The sequence below is a fragment of the Triplophysa rosa genome, linkage group LG4 (genome assembly GCF_024868665.1).
Source record: "Triplophysa rosa linkage group LG4, Trosa_1v2, whole genome shotgun sequence".
Lineage (NCBI taxonomy): Eukaryota > Metazoa > Chordata > Actinopteri > Cypriniformes > Nemacheilidae > Triplophysa > Triplophysa rosa.
Window position 1 is genome coordinate 28,292,576 of NC_079893.1, and position 12,318 is coordinate 28,304,893.

Consider the following 12,318-nt stretch of genomic DNA (forward strand, 5'->3'; position numbering starts at 1 on the left):
CTTCTGATGGGTGATAGCATTATGGACAAGAACACAATAGTTCCTAACAGTCTGACTGCACATTCTTACCTACAACTACATATTTCAGGCACTGGCCAGATAGTATAACGCTTTATTGTGTCAAACTGTTGACATGCTTTTTCACTCTAGTCAGGACAGCGTGTGTGGAAAAACAGTAATGTGCAATATTACAGGTCTTTCGAATACTTGTTTCTGATTGTTCAGTTGTGTAATTCTGCAGTTAAAATAGTACAGTTAATCATATTATAATCGCAATTCGCGATTAACCATTAATCGTTGCAATATTCATGTGTTAGTAGCAAGCACAAAACATCATCATGATAAGGTCAAATTTTGAACTGAATGGAGTGGAGGAGACCCAGCAGCATCAGAAAAATCATCATTTAAAAATGGAAGAAATATCTTCTGGTTGCTCGGAGATGACAAATACAGAGCAAAGGACAAACACAAGAAAATGTTTTACGAAAATATTGCTCATTTTGGGGTGGGAGATTAAAGATGATGTCGCAGAAGCTCAACAGTGCCAGAATATACCTGGCTGTAAAGTGTAATATGCTTAAATTAAAAAAAGTAAAAAAATGACAGAATAATCGTGACTAATCGTGATTAAAATTGAGCAAAATAATCAAAAATGATAAATACTCCCCATGTAATGAGCACTAAACTATGATTTCTAGTCGTATGTATCACTCCTCAGTCACAAATTAATAGATATGTTTTGATGTCTGGTTAAAATAGTAAAATAACCCCGACCGGGTGATCAGGACCTGCGTGACCCTCACCTGGGGGTTAGTCATAAGTCACCACAACACCGGAGTAAAACAAATCTACAGTCTCTATGGTAACATACTAAAACCACAAAACCGTGAGTTGGTCTCTTTCAAAATAGTGCGAGTACGTTAACGTATAAACTAGAGGGTTTCATTCCGCCATTCTTAAAAGTTCAGGCCCTTCTCTCTTTACCCAAGTGTGAGCTTTTGCGTATGCATAGCGCTTTCCCTCCAGTTAAGATGTGAGCACCCTCTCAAATAGCTGCCGTGTCAGACTACGTTGTCATCCCGAAAACATTTAGGACGGCTTCCAAAATACCCAAATGATGTAAGCATCTCTTATATTCCCTCTAGGCTAACAGCAAGCACTTAACAGAAGAAACTCCAGCGCTAACTCGACCCCTAGACTCCATTTTGGGGCCCTAAATGTAATATTAGACTATCAAACAGACTAAACGTTTGCGTTTATGAAGTATTTCAGCATTTTCCCTTCTGGAATCGACAACCTTCAAATTTAAACATCTGCTCTTAGATCTGTGATAATAACTGGTTCAAATATATTGTATAAAGATAAACCATTTACATGAAAATGTGCAAACACAATGAAAATAGATTAGGAAAAAATCTAAAATAAAAAAACGGGTTTAAAGGGGTCGTATGACAGGGCTAAAACGAATATTATCGTTTGTTTTAACTCTCAACTCAACTTTATTTATATAGCGCTTTTTACAATTTTCATTGTTACAAAGCAGCTGTACATGAGACATTTTAGATGTAATGCAATGTGTATACACGATTTAAGGTTCAAAAACGCTGTATTTTCCACATACCGTGCATGTTTGTATCTCCTCTTTGCCCCGCCTCTCTGAAACGCAGATTTTTTACAAAGCTCATGGCTCTGAAAAGCGAGGTGTGCTATGATTGGCCAGTTAACCAGTGCGTAGTGATTGGTCGAATACTGCAAGCGTGTGACGGAAATGTAACGCTTCTTACCATATTTGGAACATCAGGTTCCAAAGCAATTGTTCTGACAGGTACGCCCACCTTACTTTGCGTATACATTTGGGTGGTCTTAGTCAAATCATACCACGAACTGACGTAGATTTGTGGGGGTGTGGTTACACGAGGTGTTTCAGGCAGGTCTGGGTGAGCATTCGCTTTTAGATAGAATGCATCTTTTGTTCCGACACTTTCATTTTTGCAATTTTACGTGACTAATACATGCATGGGCAACTTATAACACACCAAAGACACAGAAAAACATGTATTCGCGCCATATGACCCCTTTAATAAAAAACGAAAAAGTGTAGTTGCGTCAGCCATTTCACTTCCAATTTTTGGTCACCTAAAGCATGGCTTCCTCACACGGCCTCACTCTCTTCCTGAAGCCACAGTCGCATTCTGACATTCTCAGATTTCACTATGCGCGGCATGAGGAGCCTGTGTGCTGCTATGGTACTGTGCTCTAATGGCGTTCAGTGGAAGCGGCATGGCCGCCGAGCCTCTTCCAGCCCGCCAGAGACATTTCTCTTCATGCACGCACACCCACCGATACCGTTGCCAAGGCAACCCCCAACCGACAGGCCCTGGATCTACAACAGTCTTAAAAAACACACCCGCACCCACCAGTCAACTAAGCGAGCGCCGTTAGCATGCATCTTCACTACAGATATTTACACGCACAATTTATTTATTCCACATGACCAAACTGAGGCTTTGAAGAGCCAAGTAGGCTGGAATTGTTACAGTTACTTGATTTGATGAAATCTTCAACAGAATGTGCAATACTCTGAATGGAGTAGTTGAAAAAATGAAATTCTCTTGATTTTTACTTATCCTAACGCCATGCCAAACTGTGGTGTTGGAGGAAAACCTAACATCCAAACTTTCCCACTTCCTGCACAGATATGGACAAACATTCCAGAACACACTTACACTTCCTGTCTAGCTCAGAGTGAGCGAGAAAGAGGTTAGATGATCTATACAATCAAATGTGGAATGAGGAACACAAATGACAAAATGTAATATTTCAAGGATTAGAGAGGCCAGGAATTTCTTCTAAAACCAACATGCAATTCACACCTTCAACATCTTAAATCCTATTGTCAAAAGGATGGGGAAAGATACCTGGACACAATACTGTTGTACTGCACACATCACATACTTCATATAGCGCTCGAGCCCCAAGGAACACAATGCCGATTAAACGTTGCGTTGGATAAAAGCGTCTGCCAAACATATAAATGTAAACTTCCACAATCCATTAGCTCAAAACAAGCACAGCGGCATAACTGCTACTTGGCTCACGCTTTGTGCATCGACGGTCGACGATACAGCTACAGGGTGCCATCAGGAAGGCAAACAGGAGGCGTGCAAACGGCAGAACCGGACGCCACAGAGCCGTGAGGCTTAAATAACTATATGAACTGTGTAATGGGCTGTTTACGACAGAGGTCTCACCACCTTTATTCAGTTAAAAGTAAAGCTTCCTCAACTCGATTTCCATTTTACATGGCTTAAGGGCTGAACGCTCCCACTTACAGAACACAACAACAGCGCACGCATGTGTAAGAGATGTGAGGCCACAAACGCACACATACATCACTACGGTGAAAAGCATTTTACCTCACGTGCAGAAAAAGAGCTGCTAAAACCTTGAAAGCCATTGCCTTTGGGTGGAAAAAACAAGAGAGACACTGGCACACACTTAAGTCGAAGCTTAATGCTAGCTGTGGTATCCTGCACACAAACGCTAGTCTTTACCCTGATGGCACACACACATCTTAGAGACGTCTATTTGATGTCTGCGTTTGCATCTTCAAGACGTATTTTTATGATTGTTTGCTCGTCATACTTTAAAACAAAACTTCTAAAGAACAGTACACAAATCCATCCCATTTGTCAGTTGTCGGTGGATTTAGTAGCTCAAACTGTATCCAAACTCTTCCACTGGTTCTGATCTGGCGACCAACAGGGCCACCTCAAAGTTTTCAGCTAAGGGTCGTCTACACCATGTTAGCATGCACCACCCTGTCCTAACTACTACCTAGGAGAAACATGAATAGGGACTGGAGAGATATACCTTAAACAAGGCAAAAACAAATCGACAAAGTAGCAGCGATGAGTTGTTGGACTCCTCTAGACGTACACACTCCTGACGGGTCAAAACGACTGGAACCATGACTTCACTGACCACGCTGTTTTCCTCCAATTGTCTGATCTCTAAAGATGCTCCAGTGCCAGCACTCGCAAGCAATGAGACTCCGTAGAACTTGGGTGTTGGCTTCCGAAACCAACATCCAAACTGGATATTGCACAACCTTAAAGCTGGCATCACAATGTGTTCTGTTGACAGGTCGTTTAACCTCAGTGAATTGGAACGGCATCACCAGATCATAAGACTGGTCAATTTTCAGGTCCGAGAATACATATATTCATGGGATACTCCCAATACTGAGAACCCTACTTGAGATATGTAGACAAAATGTAACTCTGATGCTTCACCTATAAAGCTATCTCCATTCAGCAGTCTGTATAAATGTATCGCTGCGAGACACAAACACATCAGCGCTGTTTATTTGTACGCAGACCTCTGCTAAAGGAATGTTGTTCGACGTGGACATGTGCGGAAAGAGAGATGCACTCACCATGTCCCTCCGTGTCACGATATAGCTGTGGCCATGACTGCTTGGACTGCAACAGAACGCCACCAACTGCACAACAATCTGAAAGAGAGAAACAGACATTTATTATACAGGCTTGAAGGGCTGATGCTAGTGACAAAAAATGGTTTGAAACATAAATAACATTTTGTAAATGGCATGGATTTGAAAAGTGCATTACTAGGGATGTAACAATATCAAAATCTCACTGTACGATAATACCTCGGTATAAAGTCCACGGGGCCTTACAACAAAGTGTTTCAGTGAGCTCATCATGCTTTTCACGAGCGCTCCTCCAAAATCACGGCGCAAATAATATAAAAATCAAACTTCATACCCTATGACCAGACAACAGAAGTTAGAGACATCATGACCAGGGCAAGAAAAGAAAAGAAAAGAAGGGGAGCACAGGGGGGAAAAGTGAGGCAATTTCATGAGGCAACAGATTTCTAGTTCAAGTGTACGGGACTTGCATTTTTTTATCCACATAATAGCCTCCAACCTCTATGCAGATTTCATACATATAGTGGGATTTTCCGCATCCATGGTTCAAAAATATAAAAGAAGTCCTCAACTAGGGACCCTGAGTGAATCTCAGTCATTTCCACAGCAGGTCATAAACCAACTGAAGCATTGGTTTGTTTTTAAGGCAATACTCTAAATCATAAGATTCCTCATCCACGACCAGCTTCCTCTCTGCACAAAGTTGAAAAACAAATAGGGCTGCTCGATTATGACAAAAATCATAATCACGACTATTTTGGTCAACATTGAGATCACTGTTATTTAACACGATTACTCACTAACGTTTGAAACAACATAGAAAAAAAAACTCGCCTTTTAAACCGTGAATTCAACTGAAAAAGAAATGTAAAGAAATAGCACAGCTGAACCACTATAAAGGAAAGCTGTGCGCTGTGGTTTTATAACACAGGAAAAGAGGGCACAATAATAGTTTTACCTCGATTATTTTGATTTTGTAATTGTTGAAGGCCAAAATTGACGATTACGATTCATTTTTGATTAATTGCACAGCCCTAATAATGAAACATCCCAATTTCATACAAAGTCCAGTGAAGCGACTTCAAAAAGAACAATAGAATATATGAGATGACTCCGTTTTAAAACATTTAAAAGATCATGTTTTTTTATTGTGTATTCCAATTAATATCAATCAAACTGCAGATGGTTTGTTCTGATTTAAAGATGCCATGAATTAAAACCACAATTTTAACCCGAGCTTTTGTTGTATAAGAGGGAATCGTATTCACGCGAACATCATGTAAGTGTCAGAACTGAAAGCGCCCTTGTTACTGAGATTACAACCGTTACTGACACCAGGCCCAGCGAACGCCAGGTTCTGGAATGCACCTATCTTTTGCGAATAATGGAAGTGTTTTGGTATTATTTCGGGTGCTGGGTCATATCCATAAGTTACCGGGAGTCTCCCGTTTGTTTATTTCTCATGGAAACTCTTGTAACATGAGACCCGTGATCTTTTGTCCGATTCGCGATCACGGGTCTCAAATGTTGACAGGTACGGTCATATATCATTATCATTATCACAACTATAGGCTATACAAACTATACGCAAAGCCTTGCCATCACATCTGGGAAATAAGTCAGTAAATTTGAGTAAAATCATCCCGTGCGAATGCGTCACATGAAATACTGATGTGGGGAGGTCATTTATAAATCACACGAGGTCCTCAGATAATGCTAATCTCGTGTGAATGGTGCTAATGCGTAACCTAACGTTACGTCTCTAACCAAATTCACAGAAGGCTCCAATTAAGTTTACTATGCAAACTGATATCCAATCACAGCAGTGGGCGTTTACTTCCAAGCCTTCATGGCGGAACGCCCATTCAAACCGAGCGTTTGTCAAGCCGACCTCAAAACCCGGGTAGAAAATAGCCTATTACTTATTGATTTTGATGTTTTTAAATGTAAAAACCACGCGAACGTCATAAGTAGATCTCATACAACAGTATAAAACAATAAACAAGCCCAGTTCATCACACCTTTAAGCCATAATAACTAAAAAAATACAGCTAACATGATAAAAAACTATTAAATTTTTTTTTTTTTTTTTAAAGGAAGTTATCTAATTTTAGAACCAAACTCTTCATATATTATAGAAAAATACAACAATAACAACAAACATTATTTCAATAGATGTGCGCCAAGCCACATCTCGGACGTGAGGATTTTTAATAAATGTGTCGATAAAGTAAAGGGCAAACGGTTGTCTCAGCTGAATATAACACCAAATCAAATAGGAGCTATAAAATCGCCACATGAGAACCATTTCTTTGTGAGAGAGAGAGAAACAGAATCCACAGAACTCCTACTTGCGAACTAAGAAACCGTAATTATTACACAATGTCTATTCAAGTTATTCTGGTATGAACGAAACGGACGCATCGGGCAATTTCATTTTTTCACATAGCCGAAAAAAGCCAGGAAGCTTTTTAAGGATATATTGGAACAGTGTTTTCCATTATACTTCAAACTATATATGCCAGACAGTCAGATAACAAATTGTGAAAAACAAAGGGTGCAAATGAAGTATAACTAGGCATGAGATTTTGACGGTATGATAACCTTTTTTCACGGTTTCGCGGTATTGCAATTACAACACTAAAATATGTTATTTTCAAATGTCTGCGTATACTAACAACAACTTTTCAACTGGACACAAATACATTTTGTTTTTAACCAACATTCATAGAACATATATGTCAGGAAAAATACAGCCTTAAAATTATAATACTCTTTCAAAAAATGTATTTTTGTCATCGCCCATATATTAGGCCTAAACATCAAACATCGCATTGCATGACTTAATTATGTATTTTTGTGTAAACACCGCTCATACCTTAGAAACGGTATCACAGAAAATTGTAGTGGTTTTGAAACCTTGACTCTTTCAAACCTCGGTATACCTCGAAGCCGGTATTTGGCCCATGCCTAAGTGCAACTAGTGCTTTTTATCATTCTGTAGCTGCCATGCAGAATGATGAGAAATACAGGTAGTCACATTATGCAAATGCAAAAAAGCTAAATAAGAACATATTCACAATTATGACAAATACCACATCAAGCCCCATGATTCTTCAATTGTCATCCCCACACCTCTTCAAGTTGGTAATTACAACATTGAGGCATTCATGTGAGCTCATCTCATAAACACAAAATTACAACAACCATAGACACTGAAGAAAAAAATATTTCCGATGTTCAGACTAGTGGTTGAAAGATATGTGTTGACTACCTTATTACATCAAGCCCCGCCCCCTTCGCAAACATGTGGTTTTATTTCAGCATAAACACGATCATTCCGACCTGAATTTAACATGAAATCTCTTACTGAAATATCTCTCCTACGCACATGAACATGAAACTATTTTTTACTTTCCAGACCACAGAGACATAATCACGCGTAGGTAAAAGACAAATGATTATTTTCTGTCAATCACTTTCACAATTATTGTTTGCTTTCATTCAACCCCACTCATATACCCGCCCATGCTTGTTACAACCATGTTTATAATACATTTTTATAGCTTATAGTGTACTAATTCAAGGCGTAAAAACATGTGTATCTATTTAAAAGGGCGACTGCTGCTAGCACACACACAATAAAAAAAATGCATGACATAAATGATACGTCAACAAGGTGTTGTCAAGATCACCACTTCAAATTACAGGTTCTTTTGTGTACCTCTATACCTAGTCGCATCTGAAGATGGTGACGTCGACAGACATGGCAGAACTTAACCTTCTGGTGCACGCTTCTAACACAATAGCATTCCATACATGCTCAAACAAACCAGTTTATCTGTGAGGAGAGTGACTGGGGCTAAGAGAGGGAAAAGCTCAATTGCGATCTGTACGATTCCATCCTTAGGAACAAAAACTATATCTTGTGCATCAAACAAAAAGTAAGGAGATGTGGATAGATACAAAATTCACAAGTCAATCTTTCTGCTGTTGAAAACATAAGATATTTTGAGGAATGTCTCAGTGGGTTTGTGTCCATACAGTGGAATGGGGGCAATGTTGCTTGGTTACCAACGCTTTGTTTTTTTTTACATATTTTCTTTCGTGTTCTGTAGAGGAAAATAAAGTCATACAGGTTTGTGATGACATGAAGGTGAATAAATAAAGAATTTTCATTTTTTGGGGAACTATCCCTTTAACTCAAGGCAACTCTGTTAAAGCGTAGTTAAAGCTGGAATCTGTAAGAAAACCTGCTCAGTAATTGAATTATTGAACTAAAAAGTTACAGATTGCAGCTTTTCACTTACTAAATTCACACTTTTATGTGTAGCCAAAACTTTTGCATCTGCCATCTCATGAGCTTCACAGTAATGTTCATAAAAAAGAAATTGAATTCCTTTTTAAGTACACTGATAATACTATCATAAACCGAGTGCAAAATATCACGTTAATCTGCAATGGATTTAAAGATTACATTTCTTTTTCGTTTTATAAATGATATCAAATTTAACAAATGAATCGAGCTGAAAAATCGTCATACCATACCCACCATTTCTAGTATTGCAGCCTTTTCAGTTCTTCTACACTGCAATAGTGTCTTTCTAAAACAAAAAATAAGTTTTGTTCCTGCAGCCAACCTGAACCCAAGCATACCACGGCCCTCACAAACACTCTTATCATCAGAGGAAATAGAACAACCACTCCAGGAACTCATTCAGTGCACAATCGACCGTCCACAAAGTATAAATGTAACCGTTCTTACTGTAGAGAACCTAAGAGGTAACAAGCTCTGACGTTTAACTTGCTTTCCGCCCTTCGGGGGACAACTGAACAGATTACAAGACGTATTTATATAACTGATCTGGGATCAGTTTTGAGAATCAGAGTGAAAAACAGGAAATAACAGATTCAGGGTCAGACTGTTTCCAAACACAGAGGACATGAGATGTATGGCGTCGGCGTTACGTGTACTTGAGAGGAAAAGTTGGCACTCAAAACTGTAAAATCAAAAACTACACACAATAATCACAATTTAATTCATTAACGGTTTAAAAACACAAACAAATGTGCACTTTAAAGTTGGAAGAGAGAGTGAGTTTCTCCAATCTTTTAACATTGTCCTAAAGTGCTTGTATTTCTACAGTCCGTTAATGCCCAAATGCCCATTTCTATCAAGCCTGAAGCTGTTTCGTCTTTCAAAACACATAAGCTGGCAGGCCGTGTCTGAACCCTACGAACTTAATCACAGACAAATGATCCGGGCCTAAATGCAGAGCTCCAGTCTTGGCCATGTATGTTTCTTTGTTCATTGGAGTGTCTGTCTAGTGAGCTCTCCTGATCTGAGACCAGCGCTGGCATGGATCACACGCTTTCCTCTGTGCGTGTATGTGTGTGGCAGTACTACGCTCTCCTGCTTGGCTTCCAGATTTGGAGTGCCGTGCGCTCTCCCTAAATGCAAAACCAAACCCCCGTTTCTGTGTGCGCGCTGTTGGTATGGCGCTGCAGGCTTCTACAGGCCGCCAAAGGCCTGGCGCCATGGTGACATGATGTCAGACTACCAGCTGGTGAGAGGGGTGATGTGCACTGGCACGTAAGTGTGTGCACGTGCGTGCATGCATTGACACACAAGCCGAGAAGGAGCGCATGCTCACGCGATACTTCACTGCATGTACACAGAATCATACTTGCGTGTATTAAAGGAAGGGTTTATTCAAGAATTAGGTATCGTTATTTTATCACCCTCATGTCATTTTTTTTAAATGCAAAGGAGACGAAACTTTTAAAAGAACTTCCTAAGCGGTCAATGAGAATGTAGCAAGAAAAGAAAAAAGCAATAACTTGCTAAATAATGCAACATATACAATATTTAAAGTGCAAATCATTTAAACCTGAAAATTATAACAAACATACAAGTTTCATATTCTTTCTGATCATCTTCAGCAAAAATATCTTTAACATAACATGAGCCTTCTCACGGTTTATACTAATGCACTTGTGACAACTTAAGAAAAAGAGATGACAAACAGTTTCCTTTATGTTTAGTTTCTGGCCGCTAGTTAACTGCTAGTTGTATAACTAACAAAGTTAGCTAGCATACCCTATACGTTGTTGCGTTCAAAACTTAACGCTACGTGAAAAATAACCTTGTTCCCCAGTTTCTGATTTGGGCATATGTGAGATTAAGGGTGACACAGTCAAATCAAATGACAAAACGTGCAAGTAAGACCGTAGGTGTGTTCAACTGCCGCGCAGTGCAGACCGAGCGCCGTATGATGTCTGGACCGTTCAGCTCAGTCACTCACTCACTCAGCTGTCGGTTGCCAGTCACTCCTTTTTGTTGCACTCTGAAGTAAACTGATACACATACACACTGCAGATAAATTTGGTTTACCAGAGTGATAACTGCATTCTACTATCGAATTAACCCCCGAAAAATGCAGATGTGACAACAGCATTTATCAAAACTATACGCAGTGTTTACCTAACCCAACTCAATAACTATGTGTTCATGACATATCTAAATGACCATCAGGCGTTTTCGTCTGTATGTGAGGTGCTAGAAAACAGCAGTGAAAGAAGTATTTACTTTCGCAAATTTGACACGGGGGGGCTAACGTTTATCTGCTCTCATGAGCCCTTCGCTAAAGTGACAGTGTTGCCAGATCTTCATAGCAAAAAAACAACAAACCAAAATAAACCTTAAAAATACAAATAATTTCTATTTTATAAGACCCAAAAATCTCTTATATCGGCAATTGACTATTTTAACACCTAAAGTGTCGAGCTTCATAATCCAAGACCAAACAACAAACATAAAATTGGTTAAAAATAAATTAACATGGCAACACTGCAAAAGAGCGCTCTCCAACAAAACACTGCACAGGTTCTTTAGTTTAATTGATGGACAAGGCCAATCTCTGAAAAATAACACATACCAAACGGGTTATATTCTTACAGCTGCAAGATGCCAGAATGTTGCTATGGTGTGTTAATCATCACAAATGTGGACACATGGAACTATCAGTCCATTCACTCCTGTGTTTAAATGGGGTTGTCATTCCCAAAAGTTTGCAGTTTGTACATGTTTATTTATTCTGTTGTTTTTTCATAATTATTTAACAGGAAAGCTATTTTATACTCGGTTCCTGGCTATGGCTGCTATCATTTATGTTTACTTTCTAAAAAGGGAGAGGAATATGTTGTTTGCAAGTTGTCAATTTGTTATTCCTTTTCCTTTTCATCTCTTAATTCATTAGGTAATATTCCCCAGGGTTTTTCCTGCATTGAGAAATTGGAGGCGGCCGCCTCCGTCAAATGTCGTGCCGCCTCAGACTCTCTCCAAAATTATGTGGGGTGTCTTCACAAGAAATGCTGCGTGCATTTAACAGAATGTCATTTGTAACTGCAGTTGCGGCATTACGCCACAGTGGAGGCGCTGTTTCGTTATCAGCACACTGAGGCGCTAAAAAGAGTTCCAGAACAAGAGCTAGCTGTGTTTCACGGCTGTTCGTTTTACATCCAAGTACGTTTAATTTCTTGAAATTTCTTAAATTAACATGACGTACATCATTGTAATTTAGCTGTGCAGTTGGACCGTTGAATCAGCGTATACTGTACACAGTGAGTTCGCCAATATGAACGTACATTGCGTTTATAACGACTCGCACACGAATGACTCATTTGAATTGATTCATTTAAACTATTGAACTTTTCAGTCACTAGCAAATATAAGAGATCCTTGAATCATTTAAAGTGAACCACAGAGAATGCAAGATGTGAATGAGCTTTGCTCATTTAGAAAGACTGGTTAATTCAGTGGGCAATTATGGGCTAAAATGTTAGTTGAAAATGATATAAAA

At 39.2% G+C, this 12,318-nt stretch overlaps 1 protein-coding gene across 2 annotated transcripts in view; it reads right to left on the minus strand.

Annotated features, from left to right (window-relative positions):
- bcl9 (BCL9 transcription coactivator) overlaps positions 1-12,318 on the minus strand; it is an 87,114-nt gene that overhangs the window by 15,504 nt on the left and 59,292 nt on the right. For both annotated transcript variants that reach the window (XM_057331334.1, XM_057331333.1), the window contains exon 3: positions 4,439-4,516. The gene's annotated coding sequence lies outside the window, so the exon portion shown is untranslated. The remainder of the gene's footprint in view (positions 1-4,438; positions 4,517-12,318) is intronic.